Consider the following 12,487-nt stretch of genomic DNA (forward strand, 5'->3'; position numbering starts at 1 on the left):
TAATCACAATTCCTTGGGTGGTTCAAGTAGAGAAACCACATACGCTTAAAACCTAACCATTTATTCTGTGTCTATGAATCGTCTAAGTTAAAGAGATTTAGTTTTGCAAAATAAATTATCCTTCCACAAGACCTTTGTTATTATTTATTTATTTGCTTGCTTGTTTATTTTGTAAAATACTGAGAGGGAGGCCTTGAAGAGGAGTATGTTGAAAATACATGAAGTTATGTGTTGAATTCATGTTTTAGGTTATTATCCTTTGTTATATATTTTACTATTTAAAGACGTTGGCCATGCTATGCCTGAGTACTACTTCGCGTCTTTGTGCGTGATCATTTGATGTTTATATCGATTCAATGAGAAGATGAAATAAAACAAATATTGTGATCATCATTTTTCAGATGAATTTTTACCCAGATGTAATATAGTTTGGTTATTTTCCATGATAGCCCACAAATGCTGTTATTGTTGCATGGTATTTGATGATCCAAGTGTGAGCCACACTGAATTGGTGGAAGGATATGTCAGTTTCAGGGCATGGGAACCTGGGTATGTGATGCAGCATTTTTCAAAATCAGAAACCTGGTTTCAAAACCTCCTGAGTTCTCATCCCAAGCCTAACACTCAGAATCTCTGGGAATAGGAAAAGAAAACCTGTGTTTTCAACAAATTCCCCAGATGATTCTTATGCTACAATATTTCCAGAACCACTTTTATAAAGTGAGGTAATACTGGCCTTGGCTCTTTAGGCTTCTGGTGACTTCTAAGGCACCACCATCTGAATCAAGGAGCCCTGGTGCCATAACTGTTAAGTGCTTGGCTTTTTTTGAAAAGGTTGCCAGTTCGAACCCACCCAGTGACTCTGCAGGAGAGAAGACCTGGCGATCTGCTCCTGGAAAGATTACAGCCCAGAAAACCCTATGAGGCAGTACTACTCTGTCACGTGAGGACACTGTGAGTCAAAATCGAGCCAACAGCACACAACAGCAACCATTTGAGTCACAGAGAACTGTCCTGTGTAATGAAAGAAAGGCAGACCTCAGGGTGCTGGCTGTGAACCTCTGCCTAGGTCTGTCCTGGCTGATGGGCTGGACCTGTCAGAAGGGCCAGGAGGTACTAAAAGCATCTTAGGAATTTTTAATATTTGAGATGATTAGTAGATGCATGTCAATTCTGAATGGCACAAATAATTCTTTTAAATCTCAGTGAGAGTTGCGACTAAATTGCATAAGTGTAGTAAATACAATACTCCTAGTACTGGAGTCATTTTCTTTAGGAGGCTTTGAATTCCTCAGGAGCCCAGTGGATTCCCATTGTCATATGTAGCGTTGCATTTTCCTAGCCAATTACCTTTGAATCATGAGAAATGTAGTTCATTTTTGAAGAGGTAGTTCACGTTTTAGTCATAGACATTATATTTTACCTCTTCTCTACCAAGAGAGTGAATGACTCATTTAGAAGTTAAAAAATACTTGAACTGTTTAAAATATTGATATTATAAGTGCCATAACTTAGAAGAGGAAGCATGAAAACTGGCATTTAAATGATGTCTCTGAAGGTTCCATATCTTTTGTACTGAATGAGGCTCGCTAGTTAAGTGAACCTGTGAGGTTGCATTTGGGGTTCATCTTTGAATACTGAGCAACAGGCTGCAGTGCCTGGTTGGATACCACACAGAGTCGCCCGCTGAGGGACCCTGGGGGTGGTGCTCCCCAGGATGAGCAGGAGTGGTTTTTCTGGGTTACCTTTCTCTAATTACTCATCCTGAAGAGGTGTTTTTATTTTCTAATTTTTAAAAAAGATTTAAACAAGGCCTTTTGGTTAGCTAATTCTTGCATGATGTCTATGACAATGCATATGATGTTGTTAAACCAAAAAAAAAAAAAAAAAAGAAAAAAAAAAAAACCCGTTGCCGTCGAGTCGATTCTGACTCATAGCGACTCTAGCTGCCCTCAAATCGCCAATTCATGACAACCCCTTGTACACTGGGATTGGACTGTTGTGATCCATAGAAATTTCGTTGGCTGATTTTCAAAAGTAGATCATCAGGGAAGAGCCCTGATGGCTCAGTGGTTAAAGCGCTTGACTGCTAACCACAAGGGTCAGGAGTTCAAACCCACCAGCTGCTCCATGGGAGAAAGATGTGGCGCTTTGCTTCTGTAAAGATTCACAGTCTTGGAAACCCTATGGGGCAGTTCTAGTCTGTCCTCTAGGGTCACTGTGAGTCAGAATGGACTCGTTGACAGTGGGTTAGATCACCAGGCCTTTCTTCCTAACCTATCTTAGTCTGGAAACCCCACTGAAACCTGTGCAGCTTTATAGCAATGCACAAACCTTGAATGACGACAGATGGTGGCTGTGTTTGATGTTCATTGGCAGGGAATTGAACCTGGGTCTCCTGCATGGAAGGTGAGGATTCTACCACTGAACCACCACTGCCCCCAATGCATATAGTAAGTTCTTAGTAAATGTTTGTTTCTTTTTAATTTATTCAGCCTGACTAAAAATCTGAGACGGGGTGTTTGTGTACCTGCGGCACAGTGTAAAGGTGTCACTCTTCACCTCCCACGTGGGATTCCAGCTTGGTTTGCTGGTTAGAAAAGTTGACCTCCCTCCTGGCTGTAAGAAAAGATGTATACCCTTATTTTCAACCCCCTAAAAAATAATAAATAAAAATCTTATATATAAGACGCATGTCACAATATTCCCCTCTCCACTGTGCCTCCAGTTTTGAAAAACCCCATCCCTAGTTTCTTTTCGGCAGTGGAGTCTATCTGCCTCCGTCCTTCCCTAGCAGTTAGAGGTGCATGTATGTGAAAGCTGAATGTTACCATCAGAAACAACATGTGTACTCTAGTGTCTGTCTTTTTTTTAATTGTGTTTTAGGTGAAAGTTTACACAGCAGATTAAGTTCCCATTTAAGAATTTTTATACATTTTTAAATTGTGTTTTAGGTGAAAGTTCTAGTGTCTATTTTTTAAATCACTGGCATTTTATTTTTTTAAGATGGAAAAAAATACTGTCTTATAAATATGTAACAAGTGTTTGTTTTGAAAGAAGTCTAGGGCACCTTAGCGAACGGAAAGGACGATGATATTTATTCAAATCATCAGGATTTAAAAAAAAAATGTGCTTCTGTCTGAACTAGTTTTAACCTACATTTTCTAAATAAAAGCCTTGATTCTCTATTGTACCTTTTCGTCAAATACCTGGCAAATGACTTTTTGCTTAGCTACAGTAGAACAAGTCTTAACTCCAGTCACTTGTCTTGCTGTGAATACTCTTTGGAGATGTAGAATAACTAGTGATCTGCCTCCCTTGTTGACAAAACAACACCAGCCACTTATAACTTGATTCACTGATATTAATCCTGACAGAAATCATCTTGAAACCAGAACAATATTTGTTATCTGGAATTTTTTTTTTTTTTTTTTTTAGGAAAATCAGAACCATTAATGAAAAAAACTGGCATAAGCCTTCCTTAATCAAATATTCCAAATCTTTGTACAAAATAAGGCCAGCTTCTTGATTTTGCTGATCTTTCCCATGGATACTGAGATGTTGAGCTTATCTTCTGTAATGTACTTGAACTACATGAATGATCTGTTTATGATACCATGAAAATATCTGCAGGATTCCAAAAGTAGGGCTCTGAAAGGGAATAAAAAAAAAAGTTTTACCGATTCAGATGTGAAATCATTAAGGCAAAGATGGGTAAGAGTCACGTAATTTTTGGTGTGCTTAGAATGTGAAGGTTTTATCCCTTGAAGGTAATATCAATATAAATGGCAAACAATTCAGTTGAAGCTATACAACAAATTAATTCACTTAAATAAAAAGTAGTTATCAACCCTGTTGCCATTCAGTTGATTCTGACTCATAGTGACCCTATAGGGCGGAGTAGAACTGCCCCATAGGATTTCCAAGGAGTATCTGGTGGATTTGAACTGCTGACGTTTTGGTTAGCAGCCATAGCTCTTAACCACTAAGCCACCAGGGCTCCTAGTTCCCAAAACAAAACAACAACAACAAAAAAAAACGTTGCTTGTAAGTTGAAGGGGAGAAAAATCATCGCCGTACAATAGTTAAAAGAAACAAACAAAAATCCTCTGATTCTTTGCATTGCTCAAAGCACATGACTTCTCGAAGGAGGAGGGAGAAGAAAGGGAGATTTTGTATAATTAAAAACATAATGCTATTAGTAAGGGCTGGTTCAGTGGTAGAATCCTTCCCTTCAATGCAGGAAACCCAGGTTCAGTTGCCAGCCAATGCTCCTTATGCACAGCCACCACCCGTCTGTCTGTAGAGGTTGTCATGTTGCTAGGTTTCAGCAGAGCTTCCAGACTAAGACAGACTAGGAAAAAAGGCCTGGTAGTCTACTTCCAAAAATCAGTCAGTGAAAACCCTATGGATCACAAAAATGTGATCCACAACCGATCACGAAGATGGCGCGGGACAGGGCAGCATTTTGTTCGGTTATGTATGCGGTTGCCATGAATCTGAGGGCTGATTCCACAGCAGCTAACAACAACAAAAACAACCGTGTTATAGGCAGTTTCTTTATAACCCCTAGGTGTGATAATAGAGGTTTAATATTTCTTTTGATCTTTTACAAATCAAGAGGATACTTTTTCCTGCCTGTGAGCAGGGTACAGAAGGACAACTGAAATAACTGTAGCAGACATGGCAACAGAACGCTGACAGCATGGGTTTTCAATATGCGTATTATTTAGTCCCTAGGGGAGGACTTTTAAAATACTTGAGTTACTTTAGAATTTATCAAGCTGGGGGGGGGGGAAAAAAACCCTGGTATGTATGTTAGAGGATACTATTGAATTGCAAAGCAATTGAGACCAGTGTTTATTAACAGGCATTTGTTGCAGTCTTTTAAAATATACGATTACCTTTGGTTCTTGCCACAACCTTTTCCCTTGAGGAAATTAAGTCTCAAATGTGTAAGTGTCCATCAGACCTTAGGAACGTTCTTTCCGCTGTACCTGGAAAATGAAAACAAATGTTATCTTAAGCACATTCTCTGATGGGTGTGTGAGATAGGAAAAGATATTAATGTGTAAATATTCATGCCTCTCCATTTTGCCAGCTTCTTTTTCTTGCAGGCCATTGTTATGCAGAATCTGGATAATGGGAAAAAGATGGAGTTTGAGGATGGTGATGGGGGTACAAGTGAAAAGCTGACAAACCAGCGTGGTTTGATTTATATTGTAAAGGGAAGAGAATTGTTGGCAAAGAAAATAATTGAGCTTGAAAGGCAGTGTGGGGGATGGGGATGGAGGATTGCACATAAGAGCCAAAAATAGTTGGGATAGAGAGGTAAGATTTTTGTTGGGCAGAAGGGATGGATCTGCCAAATGTTTCAGATTCTGAATACATGGGAAAGAGGATTTAAGAAGTTGGTGTATTACAATTACATTTCAACTTTTAATCTTTCTTTTTTTTTTTGGAGAGAAAGATTTAAATCGTTTTTGAATAAACCCATTGTCGTCAAGTCAAATCCAACTCATAGCAGGCCTATAGGACAGGGTACAACTGCCTCATAGGGTTTCCAAGGTTGTAAATCTTTACAGAAGCAGACTGTCACATCTTTCTCTTGCAGAGCAGCTGGTGAGTTCGAACCATCGACCTTTCGGCTAGCAGCTAAGCACATTAACCACTCTGCTACCAGGACTCCTCTGTTTTTGAATAGTGAGCTGGAATTTCCTTGAGTTAAGCATTGTTCTGTCTGGCCCATAATGTAGCTCACCTCTGCTTAGATTACAGTATATATTTTTTTTAAGTGTGTGAGTGTACAACACATACACATACATGTATACATATGCATATACACATAAGTATATAGTTTACATATGTAAATACATACTGTATGAGTTCATACTCGTCTACTGACCTAAAGGTTGGTGGTTCAAACCTAGCATGTAGTGCCATGGAAGAAAGGCCTGGCAATGATGTTCTTCCATAAAGATTACAACTAAGAAAATCCTTTGGAGCAGTTCTGGAGTGGTAACACTTGGGGTCGCCATGAGTCAGAATCAACTCTACAGCAACAGGTTTTGTTTCTGTTTTTTTGGATTTGTACCAATATAAATTTCTACACACAAAGACTAAATATAAATGTATATGTGTTCATATGTACATATGTGTATATTTCTATATGTTAAATATGATACATGTACAAATTTATACATATGTATGTTGTATATTTATACACACAATCATGAAATATTTCTCACAGTATTGGCCATGTTATATTGTTTAAACAGGCTTTTCAAACTACTTTTTGTTTTTCTGAATTGGAGGGGAAAGGTGTCTTGACAGTGAAATTCCTCAGTGGAATCTGGGGTAACTGCTGGTGCTGACTGGACTTCCTTCCTTGCCATAAATTGAGGAAATTTAGGAGAGAAAGATTTGAAAGAGGTAAAGAAATGATAGTAGCAATCAGCTTGGATATCATAATCTAAGGTTCATAATCTAAGGCTGCATCCAGAGTCTATTGGAAGGCAAATCTGATGCTAGCCAACACCTCACGTGAGGAATGAAAGCCTTTGATTTTCAGTGTTGTAAATCCTTGGGGAATATTTTGCTTTTCATGATATTCTTGTTAGTTGCCTTTGAGTTGGCATGGTGTATTGATTACAATACTTAGATTTCTAGATACATTTGAATGAAATCTTAAGTTTTCATTCATGACAATGTGTGTTAACGATGGAGTAGGACTTGGTGATGATTTAAAAGTTGAGGGAATTTAGTCCTTTTTCTTATGGATTCTTTTAGTTTTCTTTCTACTCTGTTTTAGATTTAGGATTTAGAGAAAACCTACTTTCTTCCCTTTATCGAGTAAACAGGGTTGACAGAGAAAGTCCAGGTTTTAGAGAGGCCATGAAAGTCATTTTGGTATAGGGAGTTTTAGCTCTTGCTGTACCAGTCAAGGAGCCCTGGTGGTGCAGTGGTTAAACGTTTGGCTGCTAACCAAAAGATGGGCAGTTTGAATCCACCAGCCTCCTTGGAAACCCTGTGGGGCAGTTCTGTTCTGCCCTGTAGGGTCACTGTGAGTCGCAGTTGACTTGAAGCAATGGGTTTGGCTTTTGGGTAACAGTCAAAAGCTCTGTCATGGGGATCACCACGTTTTCTGTGTTAGTGATCCTATTTGTGGATAAGCATTCTAAACATTTTCTTAGTAATTCTTGGGAGGTCCTTTAGTTAGGAGCTTTCTGCATTAGAATTCTGAAACACCAGGACTTAATCCTTTGAGCTTCTTCTCTGAGAAAACACCAAATGGCAGGTGATGCTGGAGCAGTGGGAGGCCTGGAATCCCTGGGAGCCTGGGAATGGGAACCCTTGGTGGCTTCCGTGGAGCCTTCAGAAGTAGCCTTTGGAGCTCGCGGAGGCAGAGTCGAGGACAAGGAGTGACTCCCCATCACCAAGCTGGGCTGCCTGGTTGGGGACATGAAGATCAAGTACCTGGAGGAGATCTGTCTGTCTCCCTGCCCATCAGGGAGTTTGAGATCATTAACTTCTTCCTGGGGATGGCCCTCAAGGACAAGGTTTTGAAAATAACGCCTGTGCAGAAGCAGGCACATGCTGGCCAGTGGACCCGGTTCAAGGCATTTGTTGCCATCGGGGGCTACAGTGGCCATGTAATCGTAGGCATTAAGTGCTCCAAGGAGGTGGCCACGCCATCCGTAGGGCCATCATTCTGGCCAAGCTCTCCATTGTCCACATGCGGCAAGGCTACTGGGGGAACAAGATTGACAAGCCCCATACTGTTCCCAGCAAGATGACCAGCGGCTGTGGCTCTGTGCTGGTGCACCTCATCCCCCCCACCCAACCCCAGCCTCCACCGCCGTACCCAGGAAGCTGGGGCTGATGGCCAGTATTGATGAATTCCACACCTCGGCCAGGGGCTGTACTGCCACCTTGGACAATTTCGCCAAGGCCACCTTTGATGCCGTCTCCAAGACCTACAGCTACCTCACCCCTGTCTCTGGAAAGACACTGTGTTCGTCAAGTCTCCCTACTAGGAATTCACTGACTGTCTTGTAAAGACCCACACCAGAGTCTCAGTACAGAGGACCCAGGCTCAGCTGTGGCCACCACATAGTGGTTTTTATACAAGAAAAATAAAGTGAATTAAAAAGAAAAAAGGTCCTCCGAGCAGGGGAGGGCCTCCTGGGGACTGCGTTCCTGAGGACTCGACTTGGTTGTTGGCTCAAGGGAAGACCTACTCTGTAAGTTAGTGCTCACAGTTTGACTACAGGACAGCCATGTATTAGTGGCACTTTGGCGGATGTTCTCCAGAATCTGATTAGTTTTTAGAGTAGTCAAATCAAGCATCTATTCAGAGGTAATGGTGTGTTTCAGATCTTCCCGACTTTGGCAGCACAACTCAAAACAGAAGAATTAAGAGTAACTGAAGCAGCATTAAAGAGTCTAATAGAAGCAGGGTTTAGAGCACATTGGTTGAAACCTCACAAGAGCAATTAGGGTTTCTTTAACAGTTCTGGGATTCTGGCAGGAGGTCTCGAGTGTCTAGCCAAACTATAGATCAGGTGGTAGGAAACAAGTCCTGGTTGGATAATTCTCTTTTACTGACATTATTTTTTTCTTTCTGGTTTTAATTGTTAAATAGATCTCTAAATGCTGTGTTTGTACTGGGCAAAGAGCTTCAACCTGACTAAGACTGACTCGTCTGTAATTCACATCACAGAGTCTTTAGAATTATTTTTGACCTTCTTTCTTTCTTTTTTGTCACATATTAAAATGCATTGCAAATATTCTGTGTAATAACCCCTGTACAGTACTAGGGGATAAAGTGAAAAATATGCCTTAACTTGAGAGGGAGGCATTTAGGTAGTTCATCTACAACACGGAGTAGAGACTTGCATTTTTCTAGTGGCGATTTAAAAGAGAGAGCAGGAGAAATAGTTGTACACTGAATGGAGGCATTCGAGGGATGGAATTTCAAGGTGGAAACATTGCCATGGAAACAGATTTGAGTGGGAGTAAGAAGGAGAAAGAAGACTTGCAAAGAGAAGTATATTTGGAAAAAAATGAAGGAAGGGAAAATAAGTTTAATTTTTTCTCACTTAAAATTATGTTTGCCAAGTCAGCACTCATTTTTGTACTGCTCCCTTGGTACTTTTCACTCACAGTCCTCTGAGTGTAATATATTTTTACTTATTATATTAAATCTATATTTTTAAACTACCTTCCTCTCTTGAAGATTTAAAGGTCAGGGATGATGTCTCTTTCATCTCTCAGTTTGCTTTCACAATGAAAAAGCTCAACAAATGTTGTTTGATTGATGTTTTCTTATTCAATTATGTTTAAAGTATACCCTCTGAGGACCTACTGTGTGCAAGGCATTGTCCCAGGTGCTGCTGGGACACAGATACATAATATACGATCTCTGTTATGAGGGGAGTTTACATCCAGAAAGCTGGATGAGACAGTAGCAGTAATAATAAAATTAGCTAATGTGCATTTATGACTTGTTGGTTAAATTTAGCACTTTACAAACATTATTTAACTCCTATGGCAGAGCTAGGGGGTCAGATATAATTATCTTCCTCTTTGTTAAGGAACCCGAATCTTGTTAAGGATAGGCCAGTCAGGGTGACAGTAAAATAAATGGCAGGGTCCAAATTGGTACCTAGTGTAAACCAAAGCAAGCTATTCTGTATACCTCTATGTGGCTATCATATACACAAAAAATTACACGATAAGCCATTTGTGCAAGTGCAAAAATATGAGTGTTAAAAAATAATAAGAAATTTCTGAGCCTGGGGTGATTGTATCTGGTTTAGAAGATCTGGAAAAGCTCAGAGATGGTGACAACTGATAGGCACCTTGAAAGGGTTAGTATAGGGATCAGAGGAATCATTCTAAGCAGAGGGAATAGCTCCAGGAAAAGTGTAGAGGGAGATGTATTACTAGAATAAGTTTCTGTCTCTTTGTAAGAATGCTATATATTGATTAATTTTAATAGCACTTATGAAATGATCCATTTTTATAGCAGAGAAGTGAGGCATTAATAAAATGGAATGATTTATCTGAGGCAGGGCCAATCAGACTCTCACTCTACAATCCATGCTGGACCTTGGGTGGTGTATTTTTTGTTGGTGCTTGTTCAAATTTGAATAGTAGTTAGTTACAGAGGGTGGTTTGAAGAGTTGACCATTTTCTGATTTAGTTGGGTGCAAGAATATAGAATGAGATTTTAACAGTACATGTTCTTACCTTCAAAATAATTGCTGCCAACATTTTTACTGCTTTCAAAATGTCCTTTCTGCTTGTTAATTGGGGACAGATCAAGTTAACCATTTAAGTAGGTGTAGTGACAGCATTGCAAGATCTCAGGCCAGTCCTTGGACTTACAGCCTAGAATACTAATAGCAAGATGCACACATCCTGATTCCTCATCTACCATTTCTTTGTTAAATATTAATATATTAATTTGTATGACCACAGTCTTTGACTAAAGCTTCTGCTTCATAACCCCATACATCAAAGTTAAATGGCAGTACTTAAGCTTTCATTTACAAAGTAACTTAGAGACTTTGGCTAATTCATCATAACACTTCTTAGAGAGTTCTTATTTAAATATTATTTTTGCTATTTTATAGGCAGAGAATAGGAGCTAAGACATTAACAGTGTTTATTTACAATGGCCACATAAACCATTAAAATGGAGTGCCACACTCACCATAATAGCATTAATTTCATTCACAATATGTTTACATTTGGAATTCTCAGATGTTGAAGGGTAGATTCCTGCAGAGGTAATCTACTGAGGCTCCTCTGCTACAGCCAGATGGAGATATTTATGAGATGTTTGGCATCTGTGGTCCTAATGGTCCATGCCAATTCTGGAATCAGTGAATCTGTGGTTTATAATTAGCTCTTATTTTTGTGAATAGCTGTACAAAATTTTAGCCATTATGTGAAATTATGAACTTTTTAAAAGTATTTTTGTGTAAGCAGTCGCTCTTCCCCACATTGGAATACTGATGATTTACCTGTTAAACTCAGGATTTATGCTGCTTAATAATAGCAGCCAAATTGCTCTAAAGGTGCTCCAAATGTCTGTGCAGATTAACTAGAACTGATAAAATCATAAAAAGCCCCATGCTTTAGGTGTAACTAGTAAGAAAAACACTACAAAACTTCAAATTCTATAATAGAAAGGTAAACCAATTTCCAGAAAAGGCAGTTCTGAAGTTCCCTTCTCAAGCCTTTGTGGAGAGCTGGATTTTTGGAAAAGCTGCACAGGAAAAAGAAGAGATGATTGAGCTGAAATCACCCACAAAAGAGAACGTCAGTCCTAAGTGTAAAAATACCAAAACTAAAACCAAACTCACTGCTGTCAAGTCTATTCCAACTCACAGTGACCCTATAAGACAGAGTAGAACTGTCCCATAGGGTTTCCAAGGGTGTAAATCTTTATGGAAGCAGACTGCCACATCTTTCTCTCGCTGAGTGACTGGTAAGTTCAAACCACTGACTTTTTGGTTAGCATCCTAGCACTTTAACCACGGCATCACCGGGGCAGTAAAAATACTGGGGTCGGGGGGAGACAGAGAGACTAGGGTAGATCAGAGCACTGACTGTAGGGAAGGAATTTTAAAGGGAGTGTGAGACTCATGGAGATAGTCTTAGAAGGACAACAGAAGGTGTGGTAGGCTGAATAATCACCCCCAAAGCTATGCATGTCCTAATCCCTGAGATCTGTGACTGTTACCTCATATGGCAAAAGAAACTTTGCAGGTATGATTAAATTAAGGATCTTAAAATGGGCATATTATCCTGGATTATCTGGTTGGGGCCTGTATCTAGTCACAAGTATTCTCACAAGAGTGAGACACAGGGAGACTTGACTACAGAAGAGGAGAAGACAGGGTGATGACAGAATAGAGATTGGATTCAGCTAGCTACAAGCCAAGGGATGCCTACAGTCCCTGGAAGCTGGAAGAGTCATAGAGTGGATTCTTCCCTGGAGCCCCCAGAAAAAACCAGGCCTGCCAGTACCTTAGGGCTGTAAGACTCATTTTGAACTTCTGGCTTCCAAAACTATAAGAGAATTTATATTGGTTGTTTCAGACCACTAAGTTTGCGGTATTTTTTACAGCAGCACTAGGAAACAAATATAGAAGGGTTAATTGGGAAAGTTGCCTTTGGGGACTGTGTGGTGAAGGCAGAAAGAAGCAAGAAGGGAAATTTAGGATCTGGAAAAACAAAAGAAGGCCAAGAAATAAATGGAAAACACTCAAGCCCCTTGCCCACCACAACCCTACAAAACCAAAAAAAAAAAAAAAAAAAAAAAAAAATGCCATTGAGTCAATTCCTACTCATAGTGACCCTACAGGACAAAGTAGAACTTACTAATAAACTAGCAGTGAACACTGCAAATTGCTGGCAACAACTATCAGGTTAATGATGCTACTCCCTTCCCCAATCACCACAAAAGGTTAAA

At 39.8% G+C, this 12,487-nt stretch overlaps 1 protein-coding gene and 1 pseudogene across 7 annotated transcripts in view; both read left to right on the plus strand.

Annotated features, from left to right (window-relative positions):
- Positions 1-12,487, plus strand: part of KLF12 (KLF transcription factor 12) — a 527,148-nt gene that overhangs the window by 255,187 nt on the left and 259,474 nt on the right. The gene's annotated exons all lie outside the window — the stretch shown is intronic.
- Positions 5,597-11,461, plus strand: LOC111819610 (40S ribosomal protein S2-like; annotated as a pseudogene).

The sequence above is a fragment of the Trichechus manatus genome, unplaced genomic scaffold (genome assembly GCF_000243295.1).
Source record: "Trichechus manatus latirostris isolate Lorelei unplaced genomic scaffold, TriManLat1.0 scaffold00013, whole genome shotgun sequence".
Taxonomy (NCBI): domain Eukaryota; kingdom Metazoa; phylum Chordata; class Mammalia; order Sirenia; family Trichechidae; genus Trichechus; species Trichechus manatus.